The following is a 15,113-nucleotide window of genomic DNA, read 5'->3' as shown; positions in this document are numbered from 1 at the left end:
GTGACTGCTGTAATCATTAGTGACTTAGTCCATGACTGTATGGGAGGAAGTCTGTGTAGACTGAAACTTACCTATGATTTCCACAGACTAAAAATGGTAATGAGCATGGGCTCTCATTATGACACTGTTTGGAACATCTGTGTTAGAGGCTTATTTCTAGATCTATCCTTACTAAGGCAGAAATACATTGATTTGACAGTTTGAAAGTGTGCCGTTATGGAGGTGAGGCAAAACTGCTTTTGATCTAGCAATGTGAGTGTGAGTCTAATTCACACTGTGAGATATTGTGAGGACTGAGAGTCTATCTTGCACAAGTAAGCGGCGGCATGGCCATAATTGGAGAAGGGGGGGGGGAAATGTCCCTGGACCACCAGGGTCTAGGGGCCACCATGGCACCCCCTCACCCTCCTCCCACATCCCGCCAGCACAAGGCATGGCCCCTTGCCTGCTCCCATCTGGTGCTTCTTTCACTGGCTGGCTGCTTTCTTTCTCTCCCTCACTCTAAGCAAGGGAGAGAAAGAAAGAACTCAGCTGGCAAATGAAGAGCCAGCTGGGAGTGGGTGAGGGGTTGTGTCCCCCCACTTCCTGGTGTTGGCCACATCCCCTGTGTTGGCATGCATCTGGCATCAGCAGAGGGGGTGTGGCCAATATGGGGTGGAGGCAGAAGCAGCCTGTGCCTGGACCACTGGCAAGCCTCCTATACTAGTGCAAGTAAGCATCTCATTTTATTTCTTCAATATCAAGTATGGTTTGCTTTACTCTTCAAGAATCTTACACTACCAGAATGTATAATACAAAGCTAAGTACTAAAATACTAATGTTTGTTGGTATGCTTTCCATTATGGATGTGCAGAATGGTTCATGGTTGGAATGTTCTAACTGCGAACCGGGTCTGTTGGACTGTTTCAAATGAAGGGCTTGTTCCAAGCTTGGAACAAAATGACCCTGTTGCAACTTGGAACACTTGAAATGTTCCAAGTGTCATTTTGGATTCCAAAATGGTGCTCTTCAGGCCTCTGTACATGCATGGCAGTCATTTGTGTGGTCAGCACCACCACACAAATGGCTGGTGCAAGTGTGCAGAGGCCAGAATAGTGCCACTTTGGAGTCCAAAATGGTGCTCAGAACATTCCAAGTCATAACGGAACAACTGGCTCAACTGGCTCTTCCAAAGGAACATCCAGGAGATGTTGCATTCCATTCCAAGCTCAGAACAGAACACAAAATCTGTTTTGTGCACAATGCACATCCCTACTTTCCATACTAGTGGCAGTTGGTCTGAAAACCATGCAAAATAGGTCTTCTGTTAAGAAGGAATACAACATTACTATTGTCCTTAATCCAGGGCCCCATTATGCAATTGCTACTCTATAGGCACAGGGGCATTTCTATTCAATAACAGGGGAAAAAAATAACCTCCACAATTCATATTATAAAAGCAATTCTCATGAGCAGCCTATTAGGCGGCTCATGTGGAGCGCCAGGATTGCTCCCGATCCTGGCTCTCATGCCCCACCCTACTTTTTGCCCCGGCCTTTAGCCAGGTTAACCCTGGCACGCAGACTGAGCATACACCAAGCCATTTGGCAAGAGCGCCCGGCCAAAGGAAGATCCCTCAATGCACCACACTCCTGGCACATTGCATTGAGGGATGCCAGAGGACATCCTCCTCTAGTTCCCTGCTCTGCCGCTTACTGCGGCACCACTCGTGTTCTGCGGTGAATGGCAGAGCAAACTGGGAAGGGAGCCTGCCTCCCTGCTAACCCTCCACTGCTACAGCTTATTTGGTTGTGTGCACAACCTCATATTGTCTTACTTGTTCAAGTAGGTTGCGTAGAAGTTCTTGCTAGAGCTTGCCAAAATGGGAAGGAGTAGAGAGGCGTGACTTGCAAACATGTTTGCCTCCCATGGGAACAACCTCCCACTTCAGCTATAGTTTACACCCTTTTGTCAAAAGGTGCAAAGTTATTTGCAAAAGTACAAACATGTTTATGAGGAATGTGTCCCCATAGTTCAGGCATCCAGGCCAATACTTACTCGCTCCAATCCAGTTCTACACAGTTGACTAGTTGTGGCAGAATGTAGAAAGAGATGTGCATTCTATTCCATTCAACTGGAAAAGGTGCAGAAGAGGGCAACCAAGATGATCAAGGGCCTAGAGCACCTTCCTTATGAGGCTGGGCTACAACACCTGGGGCTATTTAGTTTAGAAAAAAGACGACTGCGGGGAGACAAAATCATGCATGATGTGGAGAAAGTGGATAGAGAGAAATTCTTCTCCCTCTCCCATAACTCTAGAACCTGGGGTCATCCCATGAAATTGATTGCCAGGAAATCTAGGACCAGCAAACGGAAGTACTTTTTCACACAACGCATAATCAACTTGTGGAATACTCTGCCACGAGATGTGGTGACAGCCAACAACCTGGATGGCTTTAAGAGGGGTTTGGATAACTTCATGGAGGAGAGGTCTATTGATGGCTACTAGTCAGAGGGCTCTAGGCCACTTCCAGCCTCGGGTGCCTCTGGGTACCAGTTGCAGGGGAGTAACAGCAGGAGAGAGGGCATGCCCTCAACTCCTGCCTGTGGCTTCCAGTGGCATCTGGTGGGCCACTGTGTGAAACGGGTTGCTGGACTAGATGGGCCTTGGGCCTGATCCAGCAGGGCTGTTCTTATGTTCTATTAAAGCAATATGGAGCAGTAAAGGACATCCACATCTGGTGTCACCCAAATACACCAAATTATTTTCCTAAGGATGCATATTCAGATGCACATTCCCATCCACATTCTTCCTCAATAAGTCATGCATAGCTATGCACAACTACAGCTGGATCACGGCAAACGTCTTTCAGTGCAGTGCTAACAGGCAATGAATATTGCTTGGGAAATAACAACCACGCACCCCCCCCCCCCATGCAACTGCTTCAGAGTGATGGCAATGAGAGGGCTTTGCTTGCTCTTAGTCATGTCATCACAGACACAAATATGATTGGTGTGGTGTTATCATGTTCACTATGTGATTTTGGATTGGCTGGGATCATCAAGCCAAGAAATCCTGTGAAGAAAAATAAGATTTCTAATGCAACTTTCTGATAAAAATCAAACCTCATAAAATTAGGATTAGCACTATTTCTTACACAGCTAGGAAACTAGTGCGTGTGAATGACCCCCACCCCCACCCCGGCAACACACACACTTCAATTATAAACCAGCTATAAACTTGGTGCGATTCAGGAGAAAGTCTATTCAGCCTGTTCCACTGTGCTACTAAACACTGGGTCCCTTTCCTCTGCGTACTTTGGGAAGGGGGTGTTTTGTGGATCAACTAGTTGGACTGGTTTTTCTTTGAAGTGAGACATGGGAAGCTGGAGAGTGTTGGACAGGAATGAATCCCTCTCACCCACACCCTTTTTCATTTGTTTAATGTTATCCAGTTGCTCTTCAAGGAGGCTAGGAGGGAATTTTTTTTTGACCCCTCCTATGACTGACCACTATGTGGAGGTGTTTCTACCCTCCTTGGGGTACTTTAGCTTGTTAAATTCTTCATCACAACTGCTTGGGGAAATTTTGCAGGACTAGGTCCCAGAAGGTAGGACTCAGGGGTATTGAGTTTAGCAGGCAATTGTCAAAGAGTCTGAGGAAGGGGGAAACCAGTCTTCAAAGACAAGACAGTGTCAAACTGTGGGTTCAGTAGTTCTGATTGATTATGTGCTTGGGCTACTTAGCTCTTAGATTATTTGACCTTGAGAAAATCTAGGCCAGTGAAGGTGTGGGGGACAATTTGTGGCAGGAAAAGTCCAGCCAGTCTCCCACTGGGTTTGCAGTGAGGACTGGCATGTACCCGAATCCCTGCATGAAATCATGTTGGCTGTTTATTATACATTGCTAGCCTACTTTCCTTAAGGAAAGTAAGCTTATGAGATCACCCAGCTTTCTGTGTGTGTCCATCCCCCTCTATCAATTTCACACTGCCTGGACTGATTTGAACTAAATTTGGTACTGACATAGGGACACCACAATGGCACAGTTTGTGATGATGTCATCTACCCAGAGGTGCACCAAGGTAATTTTGGAGCCTGGTCCTAGAGGCCTTTGGAACCCCTACCCCCATTTTTTTAAACATGTAGGTTCTTGAGGGCACAAACCACAACATCCAGGACAGACTGGAAAGGATTTGGAGGCTCACAGGGGATGTGGAGGCCCTGGACTTCGGCCCTGAAGTCCAGGGGTAAGAGTGCCTCTGCATCCACCCCAATTCAAGCTGATGGATGTGTGAATGTTTGAGGTGCAAGTGTGAATCATCTAAACAATGTGAACCAATTTCACTACAGCTATAGGGACACCTCAGTGGTGTAGTTTGTAATGATGTCATCCACCCCTATTCAAGATAGATAACCTGTAAGTTTGAGGTGCAAGTGGGCTAACTTGTGGACTGCCTAACCAATTTGAACCAGATTTGCTCCAGGTGTAGGGACACATAAGAACACCTCAATAGTGTAGCTTGTGATGATGTCATCCACCCCAGTTCAAGATGGCTGAAGCATGACCATTTGAGGCACACGTGGAACTGATTTGAACTCAATTTGGTACAGTTGTAGGGTCACATAGGGCCACTTGAATGGCATAATTCTTTATAATATCATCCACTCCAATTCAAGATGATGGATGCATGAACATTTGAAGTGCAAATGGGAACTGATTTGGACCAAATTTAGTACAGTTGTCGGGATACATGGGGACACCCCAATGGTGCTGTTTGTGATGATGTCATCCACCCCAATTCAAGGTGGCAGATGCATGAATGTTTGAAGTGGAAGTTGGTAATTATCATAAAGCTTATAGTGAAAGGAAAGTAGGAAAATTAGTTCTAACTAGGAAGTCTTGTTTCAATAATGTTGTGGACATATTCAAATGCATTTTTGGTGACTGTCTCTTTGTTGATTTAACTCTTCGGTGTTACACACACACACACACACCAAAACATGCAGCATTTATTTAGCCTTACAAAGTAAGCTGGAACAACTTGCTAGACACTACATAAAAGCAGATCTGATAACCATCACCTGTCCCCTGCTATCTGCGCATCCTCACCTCACCACAACTCAAAATCAAGCTATTCTTTTTGTAAATAAACAGACCTGTTATTTCCTAGGCGGACAAAAAGATATGCATAAAAGAAAGAAAAAATACACCCATATCCTTTGCCAAGAAGTCCAGTGAAAATATGCTCTTGAATGTATGTAGACATATTAAAATGTTAATCTTTTTAAAGAAAGGTGCCAATGAAATGTTGATTTGGCATTGAGAGCTCTACTGAATGAAAAATGAAGATAATTCTTTTTCCCACAGACTTCATACATGCAAGTCAAGCTTCCAGGGTGAACCCAAGAGATTGGAGGATTAAAAACATTCCAAAAAGCATAAGAGTGGCTCGGGTAAGAATTCAAAGGCCAAATGCTGGCACCAATGTTTTGCTTTGGTTCATTAAGGCTTAGATATGAAAATCCATTTTAGGAAGTAAAGGGGTGCCCTCAGTAAATACCTAATTAGCTCATATATTATAATCAAGCCTTCAAAAAACAGAAGGAAATTTTGCAAGACAATCAGCGATGTGATTTTTAACTGCTGAAGCAACTATACTCAACAATCTCCCCAAAATGGCCAGTCCTGAACAAATCTGCAACACAGCTTGACTTTCAAAGAAAAATTAATTTATTAAATAGGCAGACTGGCAGGTCTCCAAGGTGCTATGGCTGAGGGGTATGTCGGTTTAGGATTCTAAACACTTTATAGCCCTAAAGGTGGGATGCAAATGTGAATAATACTAATTAGTATTTTTCAAAAATCTTTTCCCCTCAGATAAGAAAAAGACATACCGTAGGCTTGCATCCAGAGATCTTTTTCCATGTGTAGAAGGACTTCTACTCACACAAAGGGGTGGTCTCCGATTTCTAAGGATTTCACCCCACCAGATATGTCACACTGTGTCATGTCCCACAGTGGATACTCCTCTAATACTAAGGAAGGGCCTTTTGATTGCACCTTGAGTTGCAGTGTGAACAAAGAGGTAAATACCTGTTCCCTGAGGAAAACTGTGTTCACAGCAGAGGAATGGCAAGGTTGAAGTGGGCCCTGGGACACGAAGTGAGGAGGGGCCCTTCGCTCCCAGCCTTCTTTTCCTCCCCCACCCAATGTCTTTGGTGCAGAAGAACTCTATGGACATAGCAAAAAACAAAACATTCTTGGCATGCCTTTTCTCTAGCGCCTATGGAAATAATATGTCACTCTAATCAGGAGCCAGTAGCTTGCCAAAGAGTCAGGGAGGTGGGAGGGGAGAATGAAGGGCAGGATGTTTTGCAGTCAGTGAGCCCCTTCCCTCATTAAGGCCCAGGGACATTTGTCCCCCTTTATTCAACTGGAACTATGCCCTTGGTTCAAAGTCCTCTTGATCCAAGTCATTAAATATTGTTGAATGACTTAAGAGTTGTGATATCTCACTTCTATTAATAAACAGACATCAGGAAATGTTCAGCTTAACATTCCAATTCCTCTTTCTCAGGTCTTGAAAGCTATCAGGTTTTGCCCAACTTCCTTCATGCTGCACTTTCATATCATTATTATTCACACTTTGTAGATGTAAATACATTTTCAGGGAGAGGGAAACCACTACTTGTTTGAACAAAGTTCTATTTTTTAAGATTCAAAACATGAACAGTGTAAATGTTCATGGCTGTGGCCAGGAGTGCTTTTTATCAGCTTCGGCTGATACACCAGATACATCCATTTCTGGAGACAAATGACCTTAAAACGGTGGTACATATGCTGGTAACCTCTAGGCTTGACTACTATAATGCATTCTACATGGGGCTGCCTTTGAATGTAGTTCGGAAACTACAATTGGTACAGAATGTGACAGCCAGATTGGTCTCTTGGTTTACTCTAAGGGACCATGTAACACTGATTCTAAAAGACCTGCACTGGCTGGCAATATGTTTCCAAACGAAATACAAAGTGCAGGTTATTACCTATAAAGCCCTTAATGGCTTAGGTCCAGGGTACTTAAGAGAGTGCCTTCTCTGCTGTGAACCCTGTTGCCTATTAAGATAATCTGGAGAGGTCCAGTTACAGTTGCTACCAACTTGTTTGGTGGGAACTCAGGACCAGGCCTTCTCTGTGGCTGCCCCAGGGCTTTGGAATGCACTCCCTACTGAAATAAGAGCATCTCCTTCTCTGTGCTTTTAGGAGGAACCTGAAGATCTACCTGTTTTCCCAGGCTTTTAACTGAAATTTAAATTTTAATGTGTTTTTATCTATTGTTATTTTTATCTGTTTTTATGAATTTTAAATGTTTTATTTTTATATAGAATGTTTTAATCTGTACACCACCTAGAGATTTCTATATTAGGCGATATAGAAATTCAAGAAAGAAAGAAAGAAAGAAAGAAAGAATATTTAGAAAACAGGTAAACTCTAGAGATTCGCCTGGTATCTCAGTGCCCATTCTTTCTTTAGGTCTGCTCAGATTACACTGCCCATCCCATAGATCAATATGGACTATATCATCCCTCTCCTACCCACTTAGCATGCTGGTCCTACCTCCACCAGCCATGCAGGATGAACTGTCCAAATGTTCCTGGGAATCAGCTACATGATTCTGACCCATACATGTATGCCTGCTTGGAGTGATCTATCCTAGCCTCAACAACAAAGGCAGGAAGGGGAGGCATGGTCTAAGTCCCTTCCATATGATGGGCTAGATTAGGCACTGGTTATTGTCTAAGTTGGATCTTCTGTCTTCCTTTTTATTTTATTTCCTCCCCCTCTTTCTTTCTCCTTTTCCCCAATTCTCATTTTTGAGGGAGGATGAAGGGAAGTATAATTCTGAGAATAAACTTTGTTACAGAGTTTGCTAGTTGGCATAGGGGAGGGGAGGAATATGGGGACTAATTTTGACAGTCATTTTATACATTGCAAATATCTGTATCCAGTGTGTCGTGTCTTTGTGAAAACAATAAAAAGGCTATTAATAAGAAAAGGTATCAAAGAAAAAGTAATATCAGGTCTCCACAAAACAACCAGATTTCCCCCTCCCCCCACACCTGGGAATATCAGTAATCCTGTAAATCCATTAATAACTTGGAACATGGTTGCAGTTATTAAACTCAAACTTGGGGAAAAAACTTTTCTTAATAATAGTGGGTTATAAAAAAAAGACCATAGAAAATTCAATAAGCTATTTTGTTTGACAGCAGGCTTTTTAGTTCAAAGACATGCCCCAAAGCAATTTTTTAAAGAGAGACGGCACTCTGATGGTACTTTGTTAATACTTCAGCAAGGTACTTCTGACCATGATGTTTCTCTTAGACCTAGATATTTTAGAGCTTGCTGTGAAATAGCTGCACCTGAGACTACAACAATTATTCACATCACATGGATATTTTTTAATTAATTCTTTTTTCCCCCAAATTCAATTTTTATTAATTTTAACACTAGTAATATTATCATTCATTGCAAATACACACAAAAAGGTGGACTTCCCGAACACATCTCTTCGTGAATCATCAACTATAAAATTTACCCTAGCTATAATAATAATAATTCAAAACATAAATTCAAACCCTTACAAACATAGCTAATCTACCCAACCTGCAGGTTTTTTTTTACTAAATTTCAAACCCTGCTGTAAAGTCCATAGTAGGAAAGTAATTCTTTAGATACAACAAGAATGGTTTCCCATCTTCTATATTTTTTAATTAATTCAGAGTAAACTAATCACCAATATGGATAAGCGTTATAAAAAGTTTTACAAAAAGGATAATAAAAATAGATTACTGGTGAAACAGCATCATTGGTGCTTTAATAAAAATGTGAGTTAGCAATAAATCATTCTGAAAACTAGTCTTGTATAAAACCATATATGACAGATTGGATTGTGTACCTTAAAAGTTATCATGTTTCTCAATTACTGTGTTGGTCAGTGAAGAAAGGTGAAGGCAGCACTTTTCAGACATGCACAAGTCCAGCATCTTTCCACAATCTTCCTGCACTCACAATTTACTCTTTATCATTTCAATAAATAAACACATCTGTCCCCAATATCCAACTTGCTCTATCAGCACAATTTGCAGGTTGTGCAGGCTTGCTTCTGCAGTGTTTCAACATGTGAAAGATAGTCAGGCCAGATATATTTCCTTCCCTCTGCTCTGAGCATACCCAGTAAAGCAGTGAAGGCAGAGAGTCAATGAGTAGGGGTGTGCACGGACCGGCTGGGGAAGTTTGATCAGAATTCAAATCGAACTGCAGGTATGCAAGTCTGTTCAGTCGACTGGCTGGGCTGGTTAGCTCGACAAACCAGTTTGAAATGGTTTGAAGTGGTTTGCAATCGAAGAGGCCCAGTTCACAGAAGTCCAGTTTGATTGTGAACTGGCTCTGCACATCTCTATCACTGAGCTTGTCAATCAGTGTGTGGCATTGGGAGGGCTCTCACTTCCCTTCTCCTGTCTAGCTAGATGGCAATGGGTGGGATCATGGCCACAGGCCTGGCTAGCTAGGCTAAGGTGGTGAGGTAGAGGAAAGGAAACAGTGGGTGTTGCCTCTTCATCGTTAAGCATTTCCACTGAAAACAGCAGCTACAATCAGGAATTAACACTTGAAGTTGTGAGTGTTCCCTTCTTTTCCTTTGAAGTTGTACTTTTGAATGTTCCTTTGTTTTCCAATCTTTGGATCATATACAGTGGTCCCTCGACTTACGAACTACTTGACATAAGTATTTTTCGAGTTACAAACGGCAGTTTTAGATCCGGTTTTAGATGTGGTTTTTTCGACTTACAAATTTTTAGATGGGGTTTCCTCGACTTACGAATTTTACATGTGGTTTCCTTGACTTGCCTGCCTGTTTACTGCCTGTTTATTCTTGAAAAGAAATGTTCCGGTGCAGTTTGCAAGCCTTACTGGGGGTCTGGGTCTTTTTTCTAGGCTCCGGAACGCATTAATCCGTTCCCAATGCATTCCTATGGGAAACCACTTTTTGACTTACGAACTTTTCGACTTACAAATGTGCATTCGGAACGGATTAATTTCGTAAGTAGAGGGACCACTGTATATAGATATAGATATAGACACAGATATATACACACACACACACACACACACACACACACACACACACACACCTCTCTCTCTCTCTCTCTCTCTCAATAGGGGGCTGGAGGTGGGGGTGGGCTGGATATGATGTTAAATCAAGAGAAGATGGATGTGCTCTTGGTCAGTAGGATAAGCCAATTGGGATAAGGTGATTAAACCAGCTATGACCGGGGTTGTACTCCCCTTGGAAGAGCAAGTGAGCAGCTTGTGGGTGTTGCTGGACTTGGCTCTTCTTTTAGATGCTCAGGTGGAGGCACTGGCCAGGGGTGCCTTTGTGTCTCTTTCTTGAGAAGGCAGATCTGGCCATGGTTACCCCAGTCTTAGTCACATCACAGCTGAATTACTGCAATTCACTTCATGTAGGGTTGCCCTTGAAGAATATTCAGAAATTTCAGTTAGTGTAGAATGAAGCAGCCAGGGTTCTCTGGAACTGCTCACTCAGAACATATTACATCTATTTTGAAAGAGCTGGACTGGCTGCCAATTTGTTTCTGGAACCAATTGAAGGTGCTGGTTATTATTACCTTCAAAGCCCTTAACAGTTTGGGCCCTGGATACCAACCTGAAGGCATTTGAGGTTTTGAAGATGTGGGAAAGTTGTAGGCTTGTTTTTAAAAAGTTACAATAGCAGCCACAGGGGTCTTGATCAGAATTGGGTCTGTGATGCATAGGTATTGTGCACCGACAGGGCAGCAGCCCTTTTATAAGCCCAGAAAAATGGCTAACCTGGGCAGATGGTCCTCAGGAACTGCTGACTCACTCGCCCTGGCCCCAATGCCACACAGACTCACCCACAGGGCAGCAGCCACTGCCCCACACATTAGGGGGCACACAGGCTGGCAGGGTGACAACAAAGGATGACAGCAACACAGGCTCTCAACACTGGGCAGCAGCCATCTCTGGGAAGCAGATGTTAAGGTGTCTTCCGCCTGCAAGGCTTGCAGTCATGTTAGGAATCCAAGTGTCTTCCTTCAAAATAAGATTTTTATTGCAAGATAATTCAATTTTGGAATGAAAGTTATGCAGCTTTGTTTTGTGGGTTAGTTATCAAAAGGCCGCATTATATCCAAAGCAAGTTTTGCCCAGGGACCATTGGGATTCTCTACTGGAGTCAAGTGGGTGGTAAAAGTATTCTGCAACTTGTCAGATACAGCACAAACCACAGTGTCTGATTACATTTTCAATGTGTTTGTCCATACCTGGCCACCATTCCCCCCCCCACTCTGATTCACCTTTAGTCAAGCTCATTCCCAGGTAAACCATTGTGGGCAATTTGGATCATTTTTGCTTGTAAGGAGGTTGGCACCACCAAACGATCACTCCTCAGCACCATATCATTGTGAAGAGACAGCTCACCCACCCGTTGCATGTATGGTTGAAGATATTCAGGTACCTTGTTTTGGCATGGCCATCCATTAGTTACGTAAGGTTTAAGTTCAGTAAGCACTTGATCAGCACTGAGAACCACTTTCTATTCAGAAGACATGATTACTCCATGACATGAGTGGATGAAGCTATTTGCACAATTACTACTACTTAGTCCTTGCTTTCTGGGATCTCCTCTTGACCTGGAAGTGCAAGTCAAGATAAACAATCTACAGTAGTATTTTGAAGACCTGGAGGATATTCCACCTGGAAATCAAAATCCCTATGTCTAGTGATTCCCATTTGGCTAATCCTGGTGTTGCTCAAATTGATCCCTGAGTAGTAAATAAAGCAGATGGTGTTTATGACATGACTGTTAAGTTAATTTTCTGTCCCACAAGTAAGTTCTGAAGTGCCTCACTGCCCAGAAACATGCTGGAGCTTCTTTTTCATTGACAGAATACATCTTCTCTGAAGCAGTAAGCACTCTGGAAGGAAAGGCAACTGTAACTTACCATCTCCTTTTTGCCGAGTCAAGCATCAGTGGTTACAATAGTATACCTGTTGGTGTCAAAAGAAGTGAGAGCAGGGCCTTCAGCAATGGCCGATTTGATAGTCTGGAAACTAGCTTTGCAGGATGCATCCCTGTTAAATGCTACATTATTTTAAAAAAGAAGATGCAATGGAGCAAATTTTGAGGCAAATTGTCGAAAAAATTTAGAGAAATACTCAGAGTCCTAAAAATGATTGAAGTGAATCCTTGTTGTGTGGCTCTGGTGCTTCCTGAATAGCTTTCACCAAGTCTGTTTTGGGATGTATGCCACTCAGATATTGTGTCCTAAGTATGTCACCAAGTATGTGCAAAACTGACATTTCTCTAAAGAGATAGCAAGTCTGTGTTGTTGTTTTCTTCAGACGTCTGTCAGTTTATCATCATGCTCCTCAATGGTTTTGCTATACACTAAAATGTCACCCTGAAAGTAAGTGATGCCATCCACAGTCCAAAAAATTGTACGCACCATTCTTTGAAATTCTGTAGCTACAGAGGCTAATCCAAAGGGCAGCCTTTTGAACTGAAAAAGACCCTCTGGGGTAATGAAGGCTGTGTATTTATGATAACTTTTGAGCAGAGGAATTTGGTGATAGGCCGAAGACAAGTCCAAAGTTGTGAACATGGAGGTTTCTTTCAGAGTAAGTAGCATTTCATTGATATTGGGTAATGGATGACAATCCACTACTACTTTAGAGTTCACATCTCCTAAATCTATGCATATTCAAAGTGTACCATCTGATTTTCATACAAGAACTATGGGAGAGACCCATTCTGATGAATCAACAGGCTCTATGACATCAGCATGCTGTAGTCTTGAAAGATCCTCTTTAAGTGATTGGTGCAATGCTATGGGTACATTCTCACTTTGTGTTGTACAGGTATTGCATTTGCTTTCTTCTGAAAATTAAGTTTGTCTGAGAAGTCAGCAATCATATCAGCATATGGATGCTGTCATACAGGTTCCCTGCTATTTGGGTCCAACATGATCCGTAGATCTTTCTGATGTTTCCAGCTCAATATTGTGACAAATACATTTTCCCTTCTGCAGTACATCCTTCATATTCCTGGGCAGCAGTGAAGTATCCATTTATGGCAATAGGAGAACCTCCATATCTTCATGGGTGGTGTCTGAATGCTGCGGGTCAGATGTGATGCAGTAAGGAGTTTCTTGTAAAGCATATGCAAAATTCTGGACCAGAATCGGTCATCATCCTCACTTCATGGCCGTTAGTTTTAACTTGACAATGTCGAGAAAGCAGGCTCTGAGTATGCCACACTTAAAATGCTGTCAGAAAGTGGTTCATCTGCTTCATATCATGTAGTGAATCTGTAATGGAGTGGACTGCAGACTTGCAAACCTGAGCAAAGTGTCCCCTTTTTTGCACCTGTTGCAAGTGACCTTCCCTGCTGATAGTGAGCAAAATCAGCTTTGTGGGCAAAGTCTCCACATCAGTAGCAGTGGTAGCTCTTCCTTTCTTGTGCTGCCACTTTATGGGGCATTGCCATATGAGAAGTTTGGGATTGGAAGGATTCAGGCTGAACAGCCTGGATTTCAGGAACCTAGTTTTGGGGTATCAAAGAGAGTGATTTGGCATAGTGAAGAGCATTTTCTACCCTCCTAGCCATCTCTGTAACTTTATCCAAGGTAAGTTTCCACTCCAGTAGCAGTTTTTCATGCAGTTTGGAGCAGTTTGTTTTCATAACTATCAGATCCCATCAGTAAAGTTGGCAAACTCACAGGTTACACTTAAGGCACATAATGCTTGCTGTGACATATTGATCAACAGACTCAACCAGGAAGTTGGAATCTAGAATAGAACTTGTAATGTTCAGCAATCCCATTCAAAGTAGGGTTGAAATAATCATCTAAGGCTTGAAGAGAAGCTTCAACAAGGTTGTCATCTCCTTCCAAGTTGGTTGGAAAAGGCAAACGAGTATATATTTTTTTGGCCTTCAGGGCCCAGCCAATGAAGCAATATAGCCTTCTGCTTTGCTGGAGTAAAATCAGGATTCTGTATAGTGAGGAGATAATTGCAGAAATTGGACCTCCATTGTTTCTAGGGAAGAGCAAGTTCTCCTGAGGCAGACAAGAAAAGGCGCAGTGGTGGGATCTAAGCCATGCTGCAGTGAGCATCCAGTGAACCAGAGAGTCAGGATTGATAACGAAAAAGTATATTCAGGACTGTGCAGGTGACAAAGCAGGAGAAAGCAGCAGCAGTAGAAAAGCGGTTCAGGAATGGAGGCCCAGTAATGTAGTCAAATGAAGACACAGGAACCTTCACAAGCTTTGCAGGCTCACACACATAGCTGGTTCAAAATCCAGTTACCAAATGTTTTATAGCTGCTTCCCTCAAACACAAAGCAATGTTATCTTTGTTTTACTAAGGTTTATTCAGTAACAACTCCATTTTTCTCCTTTTGCTTTTCCTCCCTTTTCTTTTTGACTTCACCCCCCACACTCTCTACAGCAGGGTTTCTCAAAGTGTGGGTCCCCAGATGTAATTGGACTTCAACTCCCATAATTCCCAACCAAAGGCCACTGGGGCTGGGGATTATGGGAGTTGAAGTCCAATAACATCTGGGGACCCACACGTTGAGAAACCCTGCTCTACAGGATCCCTCTCCACAGAGACAAATTTCTAATTAACTAAACATGAAAGCTTGCTAGATAGGATACAACAAGCAGATGGGGCAGTCAACAAAAAAACTAGCACAATGTCTCCCTTGACAACTTGTGGAAGTTGTCATCTGGATGCTATATGTTTATTTCAGGGACACCAGTTTTTGAAATGTTTTTAATAATTAAAAGTATCAATGAAAGTTTATAGTGCTAACTCAAGCATCCTTATTTCAAAATCCTCAAGAGCAGAACCCAGGTTTACAAAATAGGGGATGATGATGAAGAACTGAGGGAAACTACTTCTCTCTATGAATAATGTGGGTCAGAACCTGAGATTTTAGTAGGGTTGGCTATATATTATTTGGTATGATTATAACAAAAGTTATATGTATAGTCTTTAGTGCATATATCAATCAGTTGTTCTCAGAATGT

At 42.6% G+C, this 15,113-nt stretch overlaps 1 protein-coding gene across 13 annotated transcripts in view; it reads right to left on the bottom strand.

Annotated features, from left to right (window-relative positions):
- CHRM3 (cholinergic receptor muscarinic 3) overlaps positions 1-15,113 on the bottom strand; it is a 417,691-nt gene that overhangs the window by 160,986 nt on the left and 241,592 nt on the right. The window contains exon 1 of one of the 13 annotated variants that reach the window (XM_053300735.1): positions 6,076-6,189. The exons of the other annotated variants lie outside the window; for them this stretch is intronic. The gene's annotated coding sequence lies outside the window, so the exon portion shown is untranslated. Of the gene's footprint in view, positions 1-6,075; positions 6,190-15,113 lie in introns of those variants that run through there. 13 annotated transcript variants of the gene reach the window in all.

Source organism: Hemicordylus capensis, chromosome 1 (genome assembly GCF_027244095.1).
Source record: "Hemicordylus capensis ecotype Gifberg chromosome 1, rHemCap1.1.pri, whole genome shotgun sequence".
In the NCBI taxonomy this organism is placed as follows: domain Eukaryota; kingdom Metazoa; phylum Chordata; class Lepidosauria; order Squamata; family Cordylidae; genus Hemicordylus; species Hemicordylus capensis.
The sequence above is the reverse complement of the archived record's forward strand: the minus strand, read 5'-3'. Positions and strand labels throughout refer to the sequence as shown.